The 18,465-nt window shown below is 43.6% G+C and overlaps 2 non-coding genes across 2 annotated transcripts; one reads left to right on the forward strand and one right to left on the reverse strand.

Annotated features, from left to right (window-relative positions):
• The first annotated feature begins 820 nt into the window (after window positions 1-820).
• TRNAC-GCA lies at window positions 821-892 on the forward strand. Its single transcript has one exon. It is a non-coding gene; the product is annotated as a tRNA-Cys (tRNA).
• Window positions 893-13,655: 12,763 nt separating this feature from the next.
• Window positions 13,656-13,727, reverse strand: TRNAC-GCA. Its single transcript has one exon. It is a non-coding gene; the product is annotated as a tRNA-Cys (tRNA).
• Between the last annotated feature and the right edge of the window lie 4,738 nt (window positions 13,728-18,465).

Genomic DNA, 18,465 nt, shown 5'->3' on the forward strand with positions numbered 1-18,465 from the left:
CCAAAACTGTACGTGAGTCAGAATCATTGGGAGCTTGTTAGAAGCACACAGTGTCCCATGTCCCAAGCGCCCTCACCCACCTGGATGTCCATCATGTTGGTCCTGGGCTCGTATTTGGACTGGAATTTCTCAGGCTGCATCATGACCAACTTCTCTGGGGAGACTATCAAGAACTTTGCAATTTCGGTGCTGAAAGTGTGGTGGGATTTGTAATCTTCTCTCAGGTTGTTAGCTGAAAAATGAGCAGAATGATAAATACACAATTTATTAAATTGCTTAAATGATTTAACTCATGACCCACATCAACCAAAGCAAATGCCCAGAAAATAGTGTAATGACCACCGTGAGTTCTGTGTGGATAGCACGTTGAGCTTAAACGTTGGATTTTTAAACTTGGTACAGGCCCAATACCTTAAAACCTGTATCTCAGAATTTGTATGTTCACAGAAAAACTTAGAGCTATTCTGTCAGGCACTGCAGCAGACTGCCATCTCCAATGCTGGGAAGCACATTGATTCCAGACAGACAGCCTGTTATGAGGTGACAGTGAGCATCGCTCACTGCTGTGCACATGGTGAGTTTGCACACACAGCACCTTCTGGGGGTTCAACCTTCCTTTGAGATGGTGGGAGGCCTGTTAGTAGACTGGAGCCCTAAATGTGGTTCTTTTATTATATAAATCTTGTCAAACTCCCAAGATAAAACCCCAGTTTGCAGAGTATATGATGACATAGTACTAGCAAGAACACATCTCAAAGTGGTGACAGTCAGGGTGTGGCTTTATAGGTTTAGAGTACTTATTAGGCTTAGGTAAGCAGGTGGGGGTATAGCTCAGTGGTAGAGCATTTGACTGCAGATCAAGAGGTCCCTGGTTCAAGTCCGGGTGCCCCCTGACCAAGTTTATTTTTACCCCCTGAACACAATGTTCTCCTTTCAGCTTTTCCCGCCACACTGATTCGGCCTTCAAGGAGAGAAGAAGGTCAGTACTTTATCAGAAAGCCTCCCCTGACAAACCCAGTTTCTCCCTACATAAATTCAGTTTATCCAAGGTTGAGTCTGTTCTGCTAGTTTTGTGATGAACATATTATTCATTTTTCTTTGCCCAGCATCTGAACCCTCTGAACTCCAATTCAGGAATTTACAATTGTCTCGGTCTTGGTGGAAGACAAGAGTCCTGTCTCTGGCTGAGGAAAACTAAAATGCCAGGTAATTCCTCCCTTGAATGTTAGGAAAATATCTCTCTCTCTCTCTCTCTCTCTCTCTCTCTCTCTCTCTCTCTCTCTGTAATCTGGCTTTATTGGACCCGAAAAAAATGAAAATGTACGTAGCTTGAAGCATGCTAATCTAGGAGCCCATATTATACAGTAGAAAAACTTGAGTGAATTTTTGCTGAAAGTGCTCTAGGGATCAATTGAGTTCCCATGAAATCCTAGAAGTGGTTACAGAGCTGGATGGCTGATCCAAGCAGTTTAAAGAAAGCAACTAATTAATAGCTCAAGTGTCACTCTATATGGGCAGGGAACCCAGGACTTTCTCTGACTGGACCGAGATAATCTCTTATCTCCTGTCACAGAACACCTGAAATAGCTGAAATTAAAAGTAAAGGCTGATCCGAGGGTTGCCAAACTAATGTCAGTGGAGCCTACAGCTCTCACCAGTCTCCTTGCTGAAACAGGTCTGTGATTAAGAAAGAGTGGGACTTCACAAATCGTAATGTGGATTTATGAGAGCATTTGGGAAACTCAAATTATCCCTACACCAAAACTCAAAATAACCTGCACCAGCCTCCTCTTCCTGTCTGAAAGCTGAATGGCTCAGACTGAGGGGTTTCCACTGCAAGAGATCAGTTGCCCCACTCCTCATTGTCTCTCCACCTAGACCAGTGGTTCTCAACCTTCTGGCCCTTTAAATACAGTTCCTCATGTTGTGACCCAACCATAAAATTATTTTTGTTGCTACTGTTATGAATCGTAATGTAAATATCTGATATGCAGGATGGTCTTAGGCGACCCCTGTGAAAGGGTCGTTCGACCGCCAAAGGGGTCGCGACCCACAGGTTGAGAACTGCTGATCTAGAGCAACAGAAAGATCTCAGCTGATCCTGGGTACCAGTTGCTGAGAGGTGAAGACTCACACACCCAAATAATTTCAAACTGGCTAATTTATATCAAGGAAATCTTGAACACATGTTGATGTGGATTCTTGAAGTATTTTATGAAGTAGGAAGAGTATAATTTTAAGTCTGAATTTATTTTTATGAGTGTACCCAATTAACATTCTAATTAAAATACCACATCTACAGCAACTGGGATAAACCTGTTTGCTCAGTTGTGGACTTGAACCAGATTCACAGTTGGCCAATTCTAAATGCATTTTACATAACAATACCAAGGAATTGTTAGCACTACTTGGTAGAGAGAATCCATAGCCCTAGCTGGAGAGGATTTATCAAGTGTGACTTACCCATCCACTCAACAATGACTCCCTTCACTAAGGTTTTGAAAAATGCATGAGTGTGTGGAGCTTCTACATCTTTGAAAAGCATTTTAGTAGCTGTTCTCCATAGACAGGAATGCTAGCCCGAGCCATTATAGCATAAAGGACTCCCTGATTTCAGTGGGGACAGGAAAATCCTAGGATGTCAGAGTTCAAATTGGAGATTACTTTATGTGGTCAGGGCCACATAGATCTTCGCTGTGGTTGATTGTCCATGAGGTCCTTGGGACTGAGAATGGCAAGGCCACCCCTGTCGTAACTGATTTGCAGATCTGAGCTAACACAATAGACAGCACAATAGAGATTCCTGACCTCTTATCCAGTTCCCAGATCTGAATCAGTTCAGAGGCCCCGCATCCCTTGAAAGGGAAGTCTAAGTAAGCTTCAGAAAAGGACCTACCAAAATGTCAACCACGGCTGTGGATCTTCCCCCTAGGTTTCCCCAAAGGGTCTTTCAGCCATTTACCTAGAAACTCTGGGGAAAGGCAAATGCCCATATATTTTAAGGCACATTGGTGATTGACTGCCTCTGTTAAACTTTTAGAGGGCCAGTATTTTGGGGAACAACAGAATATCCCAGAAAAAACTACATCTTGCACTTTGCCCTCTTTAGCCACTACCACCGTCAGAGCTGACAGCCTCCCTACTATCAGCCTAACTCCTGGAGAATCCTATCAAAACCAAGGGCCAGGCCATGAGCAGAGGGAGGAAGAGCAGACAGATGAGAGGGGAAGCCTAGCTCCATCTAGTGGAGCCCAGGAGGAGGCTGTGGGGAAAGACTGGGTCCTGAAGAGGATTATGGTAGATGCAACTGGGAAGGAGGGAGCTTTCATGCCAGCTACAAGCCATGGTTTAATGAGCCGGTGCCTTTAGCCAGGAATTTGAAGAAGCTGAAGGATAGTAGGGAGAAAGGCTTTGGGGTGCCCCAAGGAGGAGTCTCTGGACAAAGAGAGGTGAGTTCTTGGTCAAAAGAGGGTCATTTAGCAGTGAGATCAGTCAGCCTGATCTCTGGAGATGAGACCAGGCAGTGTTTCTCAAACCTGATTAGGCATTCAACTTATTTAAGAAGTTGTTAAATGTTCAGATTCCCCAGGGATCTTGATATAATGTCTGATAGGCCCAGCCTTCTTTTAATCCTTCCTAACTTCCAAAGGTTGTGACAGCCAAAATTTATGGGCACCACAATTCAGAATGATTCTAAAGGCACTTCCAGCTCTGTTAAACCATTGCTAGCTTTGAAATAATCTGTGGTGAGAGTATTTACACCATGGAAATTGGCAAACACTATAAATCAATCTACTGATTGTTTACTCTGTCCCCTAGAGATCCAATTTACCATTGTTTCACTCAGTAAGTCAATAGGCATAGATGACTGCCAGGGTGTAGAGGTGGGACCTAGGGAAAAATGGAGCAGGGTAGTAGGAGAGGTAATTTACAGTGGCACCATCTGTCAAGAAGCATACCAAACAAGAAACACTTCTTAGTATTGAAGTTGTGGATTTTCAGGAGGCAAAAAGTGCTTATTAGACTAGATTCATTTTTCTTACTTGGGAAAGCAGGTCACACCATCCCAGGTTCAGATCCACGCTCTGTGTGTTAGGACTCGAGCTTCCTCTCCCATGCTGAGTTCCTTGATAATGAACCTGTGCACAGTTCAGATCTATAGGAAGGCTACTTTGCTCCCCTGCAGCCCAGTTCAAGTAGACTGTGGGGGACATTTGTCCTTTCTTTTTCTTTTTTTGACTGCCTGAACCTTATTATATGTTTTGGCAATCTGCAATTACATGAACATAATTTATTAAAAGTCATACCCTCATCTCTTACTACATAAACCAAAATACTAGATAGTTCATCTCCCATTGTTTGGCAGTGAGGGCTTGGACACATGCCCCAAGCTTAGCCACTCCGAGTTTGTACATCAAGAGAGAGAAATCCAGAAGCAGGAGTTAGACTCCCTTCTGGCACTGGCTCCAGTGGAAGACACTTGCTCACAGACTGGGGCTCTGTGTGACCTTGGCTGAACGCTGGCTGCTCAGTTCCCCTTGGATCTGGCCCCATTTCTAAGCTTCTTTCTCCAGCCTTCTCTTCAGTAATAGGTTTGCCTTACCTGTTTCAGGGAGCCAAAGTTAGTTCCTATTTTAAACCCAAATTTCCTAACTGGAACATAAATTGGGATTAGAAGTGGGTTTCAGGCAACAGGATACGCATGAAAATGGTATTGATCATCCAGACTAGTTAAGGCTAGAGTTAGAGGAAATCTCTAACTAGTTCTTTAGGTCTGGGCATCTGGCACAACAGCTAAGTAAATTATTGTCATCTGCAATGCAGTGCCCACGAGGCAGGGCTTCCAGATACCCATTTGCTTGTTGTCATTGCATTGGAAGTGTCATGGAATTGGTGCACATTTCTATATCCTTTCTCAGAAGCAGACAGTAATGCTGACTGGTGCCTAAGGCAGCAGAGAGCCTAGGGACACCGTGCAAAGCTCAATGAGAAGAACTAAAACCTCCAGCAGCCATATGACTTAGCAGACAACCAAGGGCAGTGTTTGATTCTGCAAGACTGTTGAATTAGAGTCAATTTAATTCACAGCTTCCCTGTGTGAAAATTTAGGGTTCTGATGCAGAAAGAGTGAGTCCCCCAAGACTCGTCATGGGCATTCACAAGATTTGTAGAACCCAAACTATACCTAAGCACAAAATCTTTGGAACCTCCTTTTGTCCACTAATAAAGCCCCTCCTCCCCTCACCCCACCCCTCTTTTTATTTTGATCTGTAACTTCAGGAAATCCCACCATGCCCTGGGGAGCCAATTACAAAGTCACACCTTGCAAGGAAGGCTCATACACAAAAATAACCTGTAAGACTCCTGATTTACAACAGCACAAATCGGGGGATTGTGTGTGGAAATGAATTCTTGACCAGGGAAAGAAAGATACAGTGTTAAACTTGGCTGAATTCTGGACCCACTGTCTGTTAGGTCTGATCAAATAATTGAATCTATACCCCCTCCCCTGGGAACTGGCTTTTCAGGTCATTTCACTATGGACATTCCCTTTGCTGAGACCACATTTCACTTGCGGTGACCACATTCCATTATCTCCCCTCCGGGAATATACAAAGAAGTCTCCCCTCAGAAAAAAGCCCACCAAAAGTCCTTTAAAAGCCGCTGACTCCCGTCACTGGGTGCTGGGGCCATCCAGTCTCAGCCACCTGGTGTGCCGATGATCGAATAAATTTGTAATCCCTCACCATTCTGGCCTCGTGCGTTCCTCCTTCAGCGACCTAACACTGTCCTACCTGGAATATCTGGGGATTACTTTGATTGTTTGCTCAACTTGTTGATTAAAAGTAGAAATCAAACTTGTTCAAAGGTAGATAAAATTGAGATGCCACAAAGTCTTGGAGACTAAATCTAAAGACTGAGAGATTGGAAGGATGGAATGTATTTATTATGTGTGACATGCGTACCGCCCCCTCCCCCCCCCACGTTCCCACTCCATATCTTCAACCAACACAATGGTTAGAAGACAACCCAATCAATACAACTGTAACTGGACAACCAAGGGGTCTGTGCTGCCTGTCACTACTTGAGCCAATTAAGCAGAGACAGGGTTGAATCTTATATGAGCATTTATTCCAATAATGTCAGCAGTATGAGAGAGCAGCAGGTCATCCACAAAAATCTGCTTTGCACCCCTGCATAAGCCAGCTGCTTATATTGGGTAGAAGGACAAAGATTACTTGGGGAAGTAGGCAAAAGGGATAAGAATGGGTATGCAAAATGAGCAGTTTACAGGTAAATACAGGCTGGAGGTTTGCAAAAGCCAGGGGTATACAAAGGGCCTTTGGTTTCTGCAACAAGGTTGTTAAGCTTTCCATGATAACAGGCAGCTCCTGGATGTAGAGGATGGGCCGCATTTCCAGGTGAGCTCCCAGGTCTCACGTGCAACTTCCAACCAGGTTAGAATGTGCCTTCTTTAATCAAAACAAAACAATCACAATTAACAGAGCATGTTAATATTTCTTATAATTATAGCTGATCCCCAATATTCTATTTCTGCCCTAACACAACCTTTAGAAATACATTATTTACTGAAGCTTGAGCATCTTTGAAAACCATTTCAATCCTATCTATGTCTTTGTAGACTGGAAATGTTGAAAGATGCTGTCATGGATATGTGTTTTCTAATTTGAATTGAAGACGGAAGATTCTTAGTGGAAGAGGCTAAAGGTTTCCCTTGATCACCTCATGCTAGGCGGAAGTGACTGCAGATCCAGAGTGTTGATCCCAGGTTCTGTCCCTATGGAGTTCTTAGCGCCTACATAGAATGCACTGCAGAGTATTGTTCCATTTTTACACATCACTTTGCAATGACCAACCACGTGCATACATCTTTGCACATCCATAAAAATAAAGCAAATACAGCCCTAGCTGGTTTAGCTCAGTGGATAGAACGTTGGCTCTCAGACTGAAGAGTCCCGGGTTCCATTCTAGTCAAGGGCACATACCTCAGGCTAGATCCCCAGCCGGGCGTGCGTAGGAGGCAACCAATCGATTTCTCTCTCCACATCAATGTTTCTCCCTTCCACTCTCTCTAAAAATCAATGAAAAAATATTCTCCAGTGAGGATTAACAACAAGACAAATACACAGTTATGTACAGTGGAACCTCGTTTCTCAAACTTAATTCGTTCCAGAAGGCTGTTTGAAAACGGAATCATTTTTCCCATTAGAAATAATATAAATTGAATTAATCTGTTCCAGACCCCCCAAATGATTCCCTGTTTCAACCTTTCTTATATACAGTACATTTCTACTGCACTGTTTAATCTATAAACCATCCCCTTTCACGGCCTCCGAAATGCTCTCACAGGCTAACTGCTTTTCCTACAGCCATTCAACAACAGTTTTTCTATTTATTCAATTGCCTGTGATTGCTGTTTTGTGAGCATTTGAACACCCTTAGCAACATTAGCATTCTTAATGGCCTCTTTATGTTTTAAAATTGTTCTAATCACCATCAACAAAAGCATTCTCTCTTTCGTTTGTAGCCTGCAAGATGCTTTTTGTCATGCAGAGACTGAAGTATCAGCATGAAAGTGTAGTTAGGTCAAAAACTGAAGTTTTGGTCCACAACCAAGAAATTTTCCTCTGTGAACAACTTGATCGAGAACCGAATTGTTCAAGATGGAAGACGTTCGAGAAACAGGGTTTGACTGTATTTTGATTACCTAGTAGCTGGACACTCATAGCAGCAAGAAGTTAGATCCCAGCCGAGGGCTGTATATTTTTAAGTTTGGAAAAATAACAACTAAACTGTTAACAGCAGTGATTTACTGGTGAGATTAATTTTTATTTTCTTCCTGGTGCTTATTTGTATTTTTAAATTTTCCTATATATTTTCAGTCAACAAGTATTTGTTGAAAATCTATAATGCATTCAACGGCAGGCAAGACACTGATGTGAGTTTTTTTTAAGCAATATTTTCTTTCACCCTCCTTTTTACCTCACTGAACTTACCTGTGTAATAAGAATAATTGAATCCCAATCCTAGCAGGTCTTTGCCCTGGGCCTCCATGCCCACTGAGTGGCTGTGATTGTGAGGTGGGGTGCAGAGAGAGTACTGGGGAGATTTTAGAACAAACGGGAAAGAAGCAGTAGGGCTGTCCCAGTGAGGTGTCTTTCACCCTAGTGCAGGGGTGGGGAACCTTTTTTCTGCCAAGGGCCATTTGGATATTTATAACATCATTCTTAGGCCATACAAAATTATCAACTTAAAAATTAGCCTGCTATATTTCGTCAAACATTTAATTAACTCACTCCTAATGCCGTGGCAGGGCCAGACCAAATGATTTCTCGGGCCTTATATGGCCCGGGACTGGACGTTTCCCACCCCTGGTGCATCAGCTAGCGACAGAGGAGGGGAATGTGCTGGGCAGGGCAGAGGAGACTGGGCACTCAGATGAGGGGTCAGTGGAGAAGGGGGAGGAAGCTTATGGCCAGGACATGGGGCTGACCCACTGGGTTACTGGGAAATCCCTCCCAGGGGAGGCCACAGTCGTGAAATGGTGTCAATTAGGAAACAGTTGGAAGTGGACTTGTGGCTCAGGGGAAGAACATCTGACTGCAGGTGGGGAGGCCTGTGTGTCAGACTCCCACGCCCAGTGAACTTATCTCATTTAATAGTGATAAAGGATTTTTGGACTGGAACACCCGGTGTTCCCTGGGCAGGATGGCTTTTCCCTGGCTCTTTGTCGGTCGGAGTCGAAGAATGAAACCAGGGATGAAAGATGGTTTGGTAAAGGTGGAAATTTATTGAAGAACAAGTACAGACTCCCCCACGTTGGGAGAGGGAAAGAATCTCACAGCACAGACTCTCATGTGGGGAGGGAGAAAGAGTCCCCTCAAGTCCCCTTTTCCATGGTTCTCCACAGGCTGCAGATCTGTGTGCCTTGATATCCCCTCTGATTGGTCACTATCCCCTCTGATTGGTCACTATCCCCTTCTGATTTGGTCACTATAGCAACTCCTGAGCTCAAAGGTTTAACCTCACATGGGACATGTGAGGCTCTCCTCCCCTCCTTCCTTATTGTTTCCCTATTCCCTCTGGGCTTTCTTCCTCCTTCCCTTTATTCTGTAAATGTGTACCTTTTGCTACTCCCAGCTCCCTTGTCTTATGGAAATATAACTTCTGCCACTCCCTTGTCTTATGGAAATGTATCCTTTTGCAACTCTGTAGCCCTGTGTCTTTTCCATGGACCCCTTAGTTTTTAAAATTTCCTAAACTTGCCTATTTCACGGCCCCCCCCCCAAATTCCTATTTTACCCATTTAGTAGCACATGTGGAGTGGAAGCCTTTGGGGTCGTTTCCTGGGAAGGTCTATCTCCTCTGGCCGAGTGAGGGTGTAGCTGTGGGAACGGGAGGCAGCCTAAAGCAAAGGGCCAGGTCATGCCTGCTGGAGGGTGCGGCAGGAGGGAGGTTAGTGGAAAGAGCCCAAGAGCAGTCCTGTGGGTTCTGGCCCCAACCCTACCCTTAATCAGGTGTGTGTGCTTAGGCATGTCTCTCATTATGGCCTCTTTTCAAGCCTGTAACGTGGGGTACCACACTAATTGGCGGTTCCCAATTCTGACTGTCCATTGCAATCCTCCAAAGAGCTTGTTAACAATAGAGTCCCGTGGCCCCCCTCCCACCTGTCTGATTCAGGAGGTTGACCAGGGTTGACCAGGGCTGTGATGGGCAGCCCAGTTGGGTTCATCCAGAGGCCTTCCATGGATACAGCGTTTACACTGATGTCCTTGGCAGTGGCTGGCTGGCTGCAGAGGATTGTGCAGAAGCGGGGTTGGCAAGCACCTTCGGCCTGGGTGGAGCCAGCCTCATGCTCTAACCAGACAGAAGGGAGCAGCTCAGTGTCTGAGTTCCGAATATAGTTACAGAGTCAGAGTCCTTATGAGAAAACAATGAGAGGAGCTTTTAAGGACAGATACTCCTTACCTGTTCTTGAGGACCAGGACCTACAAGGGGCAACATAGAGGATAACGAGCAGGAAGAGGGAGAAGACACTCTCTGGAGGGAGATTGAAGGGATGGGGCATCTTCTGGGGAACACTGGGCAACGGGCGTAAAAGGGGAGTTAAGAGGAAAGGTGAAGGAGAAAGGGACAGTCCCTCCGTGAAGGGGTTCGACAGCCTCAGGGTTGGCAGGATTGGGTTGCAGGACCTGAAGTAACACAAGAGGTCATTTTCACCATAGCTGGTGTTCAATGGTTAGAGCGTTGGCTCTTGGACTGAAGGGTCTGGGGTTCGATTCCCGTCAAGGGCATGTACCTTGGTTGCTGGCTTGATCCCCAGCCCCAGTTGGGGTGCCTTGTTGGAGGCAACCAATTGATGTGTCTCTCTTACATCGATGTTTCTCTCTCTGTGTCTCTCCCTGTCTCTTCCACTGTCTCTAAAAATCAGTGGAAAAAATATCCTCAGGTGAGAATTAACAATAACAAAAAAGGTCATTTTCATATCAGAAGGTGTCAATTGGGGAAGGGAAGACAGGGATAGGAAAGGGGCAAGCCACCAGGTTCTAATCCAAAGTTCCAAGTGTTCATGAAACTGGAATTACAAAAGCAGCCTCTTAGAGGAAAAAAGTACAACCCAAGTGCCCATCAGTAGATGAGTGGATAGAAAAGCTGGGATACATTTACACAGTGGAATGCTATGCAGCTGTAAAAAAGAAGCATCTCTTACCCTTTGAGACAGCATGGAGGGACCTGAGAGTATTATGCTAAGCAAAATAAGCCAGTCAGAGAAAGACAAGTATCACATGATCTCACATGTATGTGGAATCTAATGAACAAAATAAACTGATGAACAAAATAGATTCACAGACATGGAAACATAGAACAGACTGACGAATCCCAGAGGGAAGAGAGGAGGGGTGGGTGGGAAGAAATTAACCAAAGAACTCATATGCATATATGCATAACCCAGGGACACAGATAATAGTGTGAGGGGAAGTAGGTGAGAAGTAGATGGTGTTAAAGTGTGTGGAGGGGAGAGACATCTATAATATGTTTTTTTCAGGCACTTATGCCATATGCTGATAAAAGAACTTAGAGGATGCAGAATATTTACAACCCAGGGGTTAGACAAATATTTATTTGCAGATTTGTCGGGCATGTACCTTCAGGAAGACTACACTTGCCTGTGCTCTGACTTAAACAGCTATTTCTCTGCTGTGCTTTCCTGACATTCAATATAAAAAAATGTAAGACTTTCTTGCTGTCAAATAGTTTTATTGTAAGAACCTGTTTTTAGCATATATATATTAGCGGCCCAGTGCACAAAAATTTGTGCACTCCGGCGGGGGGGGGGAGGGGGGTCCCTCAGCCCGGCCTATGCCCTCTTGCAGTCTGGGACCCCTCGGAGGATGTCCACCTGCTAGCTTAGGCCCGCTCCCTGGGGGATCGGGCCCAAGCTGGCAGTCAGACATCCCTCTGGCAGCCCGGGAGCCCTTGGGGGATGTCCACTTAGTAGCAAGGAGCAGACCTAAGCTGCAGTCGGACATCCTTAGCACTGCTGAGGAGGTGGGAGAGGCTCCCACCACCACTGCTGTGCTGGCAGCCATCAGCCTGGCTTGTGGCTGAGCAGAGCTCCCCCTGTGGGAGCGCACTGACCACCAGGGGACAGCTCCTGCATTGAACATCTGCCCCCTGGTGGTCAGTGTGTGTCATAGTGACCAGTCATTCCCAGTCGTTCTGCTGTTAGGGTCAATTTGCATATTACCCTTTTATTATATAGGATAGAGGCCTGGTGCATGGGTGGGGGCCAGCTGGTTTGCCCTGAAGGGTGTCCCGGATCAGGGTGGGGGTCCCACTGGGGTGCCTGGCCAGCCTGGGTGAGGAGCTGATGGCTGTTTGCAGGCTGGTCACACCCCCTTCAGGGAGGGGGTCCCCACTGGGGTGCCTGGCCAGCCTGGGTGAGGGGCTGATGGCTGTTTGCAGCTGGTCAAAGCCCCCCTTGCAACAGAAGCTCCCAGCCTCTGGTGCCTGGCCAGCCTGGGTGAGGAGCTGATGGCTGTTTGCAGGCTGGTCACACCCCCTTCAGGGAGGGGGTCCCCACTGGGGTGCCTGGCCAGCCTGGGTGAGGGGCTGATGGCTGTTTGCAGGCTGGTCAAGCCCCCCTGGCAACAGAAGCTCCCAGCCTCTCCTTTTTTTCTTTTCTTTTTTTATTCTGGGATTTATTTACCTTCTATAATTGAAACTTTATAGCCTTGAGTGGAGCTCAGAGCTGGCCACAGCAGGCGGGAAGCTTGGCTTCCTCCATCACTGGGGCAACCAAGCCTCCTGCTTGCTCCAGCTCTGTGGCTGCCGGCCGCCATCTTGGTTGGGTTAATTTGCATATAGTCGCTCTGATTGGCTGGTGGGTGTGACTTAAGGTGTAGCAAAGGTATGGTCAATTTGCATGTTTGTCTTTTATTAGTGTAGAGATATATATGTGTATATATATTTATATATATGAAAGCCTAATATGCAAATTGTCACCTCGGGAGTTCAACCAGGAGACCGGGAGTTCAATTGCTTGCTATGATGTGCGCTGACCGCCAGGGGGCGACACGTAATGAAGGAAGGCCCCAGGCGGCAGCTGGAAGGCCCCAATCGGCCCTGATCGCCGGCCAGGCCTAGAGACCCTACCCGTGCACGAATTTCGTGCACCAGGCCTCTAGTCTAAAATATAAATCTGTGTGTTTTTTTCTATAAACCTGAAGGATCATGCAATGTACTTTAGGTAGTTGTGAGAGAGGTCATAAAAGATTAGTATAAGAGATGCTATGAACTGTACTTCTGAATTACATGCTCTCTCTCTGAACCCACAGCTGATTCTGAGGTTATCTACCAAATACTCAGCTGTTTGTTCCCCACACCATAGAAAGCCAACACTTTCTTCAGTTTTGAGATGGCTGATAAAATTCACTGGTTCCTTCTGCAGAAGTTTGCTTTTAAAGCTCGAATAAGACATAACGTTGTCTTTAATAGTTACATAGCCTAAAGTTACACAGGTTGATATTTCATCTTCTGCAAATTCTCTCAGCCCCACAAGGGCTTTCTCCCTGAGCCACAGATCCTGGCGGTTTGGCTTGGAAATGGACCAATTCTTGCCTATCCCAGGGAGAATGCCTGGACTGAAAAGGGGAAAATTAAGAAAACTTAGACATGTTGAAATGGCAACTGTTTGTGGAAGATGCTGTTAAGGTCAAGTTACAAATGATGTGCACATAGGATGAATGAGAAGAGATCCAGAACACAAGATGCTGGGCAGACAGAGTGCGAAGAGGTAACATGGGTCTGAGAAGACTTCCAGGAAACTCTAACACTGGTTCTCAACTTAGCTATAGACCAGGAGCCCTGGGGAGCATTTACCATCCCTGGGCTCCACCCCAGACATTCGGAATTAATTGGTCTGGGGTGGGGTCTAGGAAATGGCGCTTTTATGAACTCTCTGGTGATTCTAATTTATATTTGGAGTTCAGAAACACCGACTATCACATTAAGTCTCATCATTTGCTGGTTCCAGAAAAAAAAAAAAAAAAAACCTTTACACTGATGTCTTGTTGTAAGGAAGATGACATTGAAATACAGCACTATTTCAAAGATCAAAATTAGGAATAAATAGGGGGCACCCAGATTTGAACTGGGGACCTCTTGATCTGCAGTCAAATGCTCTACCCCTGAGCTATACCCCCTTCTGCTATAGTATGACTTAATTAATACCTTTATTCTCTATAGCCACGCCCAGATTACCTCTAAATTTATGAGTTGCCACTGTAGGATGAACCTCTCTTGGGAGCTTTCAGACCTGCTTCAGTGAAAACTCATCAACCTGCTGTACAAGATTCAGGGTCTCTCCTCAAAGGCCTACAGCCTGTGTCCTGGGCTACAGTCCCTGGGTGTGAGCAACAACCTGGGGAAGCACTGACATTGGCTGTTAGAATAGCCTTCAAGGCAAACGCCTGTTTGCTTGGTGGGTACCTGAGAAACAGAAACTCCACCTGATTGAGGTGTCTGTCCAAAACCATTTAATGAGGCTGACATTCCATTCTGGTTACTTTCTACTGAACTACACTTCCACTTCTTCAGTTAATATAGAGAATGATCCACTCCGAGAAATACAAAGTATGTGGTTGAATAGATTTAGGAATCCCTAAAAGTGTTAACAGTCCTATGTTAAGATCGTTATTTGATTTACTCATACTTTTGTTTATGGTTTAAAAATGTATGTTAAGCCCGGCTGGTGTGGCTCAGTGGTTGAGGGTTGACCTATGAACCAGGAGACCACAATTTGATTCCAGGTCAGGGCACATGCCCAGGTTGCAAGCTCCATCCCCACTAGGGGCATGCAGGAAGGAGCTGATCAATGATTCTCTCTCATCATTGATGTTTCTATCTCTCTCTCCCTCTCCCTTCCTCTCTGAAATCAATAGAAAAAAAACTTTAAAAAAAAATCTATGTTAATAAGTGAGATTGGACTATTGTTTTCTCTTCTTTTACTGTCTTTGTTATTTTTTATATCAAATTTAACTAATCTCATGAGTTGGGAAAGGTACCACTTGTTTTTTATTCTCCAGAAGTGTTCACATAAGATATAAAAATAATAATTTACATTATTTCTTAAGTGTTTGGTATAACATATGTTGAAACGATCTGTGCCTGGAATAGTGTTTCTTTTTAATGGTAAAATTTTTCATTATGAATTCAATTTCTTCAGTTGTTAAGGATAATTCATGATTTTGATTTCTTCTTGTATCAATTTTGGTAAATCTAAGCCAGAGGATGGGGACATCTCTACTAGTGTAAGTGTAAAGTCAGATTTATTAGAGAGAAATTATAAGCAACACATTAGGATGTCTATAATTATCCAAATTTTCTCTATCCCAAGAAAACATGTTCTTGGGCTGGAGACAATTGGATACACCCTCCTGAGTATTCCAGAAGACATTCTTCCTCTACCACAGCATATATTTACAGGGAAGTTTGGAGGAACTGCATAACAGTGGAAGCTTTTTGGTAAAGGAAATGACTTCACTGGAAGACAGGAGAGTATGGAGCTTTGCCATTAATTGCATAGGAAATTGGCATACTAGGACCAGTATCAACTATAATCTTGTATTTTTCCCTTGAACCAGTTTAGTCCTGCTAAAACAACTAGAGGAGGAAGAGAGAACCAGGAACCATCTAGCAGACAAAGAATTCCTCTCTATTCAGGTAAGTTACATTTTTCTAGGAAATTTTCCATGCCATCTCAATATTATATTAAATTGGCACAAAGTCATTCATAACATTGTCTTATGATCTTTTTAACAGCTTTGGAAATTGTAATAATATGTCCTTTTCAATTCCTTATACAGTGGGGCCTTGACTTACGAGTTTAATTTGTCAATCTTGTCTGGGTTATTTTCATTATTTGTTTCAAAGAACAATTTTTGCTTTATTGGCCCTATCTAATATATTTGTTTTCGATTTCATCAATTTATGCTTTCATCAATTAATCTTTATTATTTGCTTCCTTATTTCTTTGGGTTTATTTTACTGTCCAGTTCATGCCTTTTGGGGATAGATGCTTAGTTAGTTAATTTTTGCCTTTTCTCTTCATAATATTGTAGATACAGTAAGGCTATAAATTGCCCTCTGAGTACTGCTGTAGTTGCAACTGAACAGTTTCAATATCTAGTGTTTTCATCATGATTTAAATAAAAATATTTTATAATTCCTATTTTAATTGCAATTACTGCTTTGCTCCATCCATTATTTAGAAGTATAATTTTTAATTTCCACACATGTGGGGGTTTTCTAGTTATTTGTTGGATTTTGTAATTTTTTTAATGTTATTGATTTCTAGCTTAATTTTATTTTAGTCAGAAAGCATAGTCTTTGTGATTTAAACACTTTGGAATTTGTTAAGACTTGCTTTATGTTCAGTATGCAGTCAATTCTGTCAGTGTACCATGTGTATTTAGGAAAAAAAGGCAAGTCCTGCAATTGCTGAGTGTAAGGGTCTTTACACATTAATTAGGTCAAATTTGTTAATATATTCTATATTCTTCTGATATTATGTATGCTTGTTCTATCAATTCACAGGAGAGGGATTTTGAAATATCTCACATGATTGTGGGTATACTCACTTATCTTTTTTAATCCTGTTCATTTATATTTAATATATTTTGAGTGTATCAAATTTAGAATTGCTATACCTTCATGGTGAATTGAACTTTTTATCACTATAAAATGACTTTCTTAAAATCCCTTTTGACCTCAAAACTATTTTGTCTGGTACTAATATAGCCACACTATGTATTATTGTCTTTAGTGTATTTTTTCTGTCCTTTTATTTTTAATATATCTATCCTTATGTTTTATATGTGTCTCCTGTGAACAACATATAGTTGAGTTGATGTTTTTTAATCCATGACATTCTTTGTCTTTTCACTGTGGCATTTTTTATACATTTATACTTAATATTAATACTGATAGTATTTTGGTTTAAACTTCCTACCTTCTTTGTCCTGAAAGTTCTAGTTTCTTTTTCTTTCCTTTATTGTCTCCTTTTGAGGACTCTAGGAAAAGACCCTCAGAACTGAGGCCTGAGCTCCCTGCACCCTGGCTACAACTGGTAAAACCCACAAGTATATATTGAGCTAATGGATTCCTCTGCAGAGGGGATTACCCAAAAGATGGTTAGTGTGTGGCTGACAGAAAGTGGAACCAGGACGTACACAAGGGAACCAGTAACCTTGTCTACTCCTGAGAGAAACCTGGACTCTCTGGGTTGGGCTTTGCATAGAATAAAAAAATAAGGAGCTAAAAACATGAGCACATTTCCTGTGTTGACCTGGGTGGGGACAAGTGTACCTGGGGGAGAGCAACGCTCTCAGTGCCCACAAAAGGTGGACTTCGGAGAGGTGCAGAACCAGATCACAGCTCCAGTCAAACTACACTCCTCTCCATCACAGACCATCCGATCCCTTTGTCTGGATTGCAGCCTCATCAATGACTTCCTCACCCACTTCTGCCCCCTCACAAGACATTACCTCTGCTTAACAGGGAATGGAAGCAGCTAGACCTCAGCTCCTTGACACCTGTCTTCAGCTGTCCTTACCCTTTTTGTTTCCATCTCAGAGAAAAAACATTCCCCTCCCACTTCCAAAGTGAAGCACTCAGTCTATACTCTTGACCCATAACTGAATTCAGTTATTTCTCAATCCTGTTCCTTCCCCAGCCAAAAGCACACTAAAGTCTCATCCTAAATTATAATAGGTTTCCCACTTTCCCCTTAGCCACTGCTGTATTTAACTTTGGACAAAAGTAATCATTATCTAACTCTACTTTCTCACATTATTCCTCATCTGATCCATCTTTATCAGCTACCAAGTCTTATCATTTTATCCTAAAATTTTCTCTGGAATTCCTTTTCTCCTCTGCATTGGGTTCCTTACTCTGTGTGCATCATTGGGCAAATTCTTTAACTCTATAAAATCCCGTTTCTTTATTTTAAGTAGGGACAAGTTTCTTGTGACAAATATGACAACTTAAGATAAATTGCCCAGCACAGTACTAGCACATAGTAAGTGCTCAAAAATATAATGCTAGTTCCTTATCCTTGTCTTTTTGGCAAATTCCATTCCCTGTAATGTCTCCTAAGTGATGTTCCCAAATAAAGGAACTGACCTTGTTGCTTCTTTGCAGTGTGCAGGGCTCCTGTTGACCACAGAACAAAGTCGGAATTCTAGCATATTCCTCACAGACTCTCTCTGATCTAATCATGTGCCTCCAACATTACGTCACAGGCACGCTCCTGCTATGGGTGGGAGACAGGCTCTTCCATGGGAATTTGAGAAAAGCATTTCAAGGATCCACACACGGGAGATGGTGATATGGCAAGGTGGTTTATTGGTGATGGCTGCCCCTGAGCTTCCAACGTCCCATTTCCCTCTGTCCCGCCCTGGGAAAAGTCCAACCATGTCTTCAGCATGGCTGAAATAAAAATCAGCGAACAGAATTTCTGCTTTATAGTCCTCAGAAGCCTATGTGGTCTGTGGGCCCTGGTGGCTGCTAGACCTGCATGGTGCGGGTCCTGAGAAAGAGAGAGATTCATCTAAAATTATGTAGTCTCAGGCTTGGGATGAACCAGAAGTGTTTAAAAATAGCCAATCAGCTTCCCAATCTTTTGCAGGCTTCTGATAGTGTTCACACCCTGATGAATGATCCCTTTCCCAGGTTATGCAGAAACTGAGGCACAATGAGATTGAGCAATTTATCCAAGGTGACACACTCTAACACCCCAGTGGGCATCGGGGCACCTCTAACACTTAGAATCAAAACCTGGTGTTCCTGGGAACTCTGCAGTGCTCCAATTGTTGCTAGGGGTATGCAGGGAACAACTTTTCTTAACATCTAGTGAGTCCATCAGTATGACTGGGCTGTAGC

This window comes from Myotis lucifugus, unplaced genomic scaffold (assembly GCF_000147115.1).
Source record: "Myotis lucifugus unplaced genomic scaffold, Myoluc2.0 scaffold_51, whole genome shotgun sequence".
NCBI lineage: Eukaryota > Metazoa > Chordata > Mammalia > Chiroptera > Vespertilionidae > Myotis > Myotis lucifugus.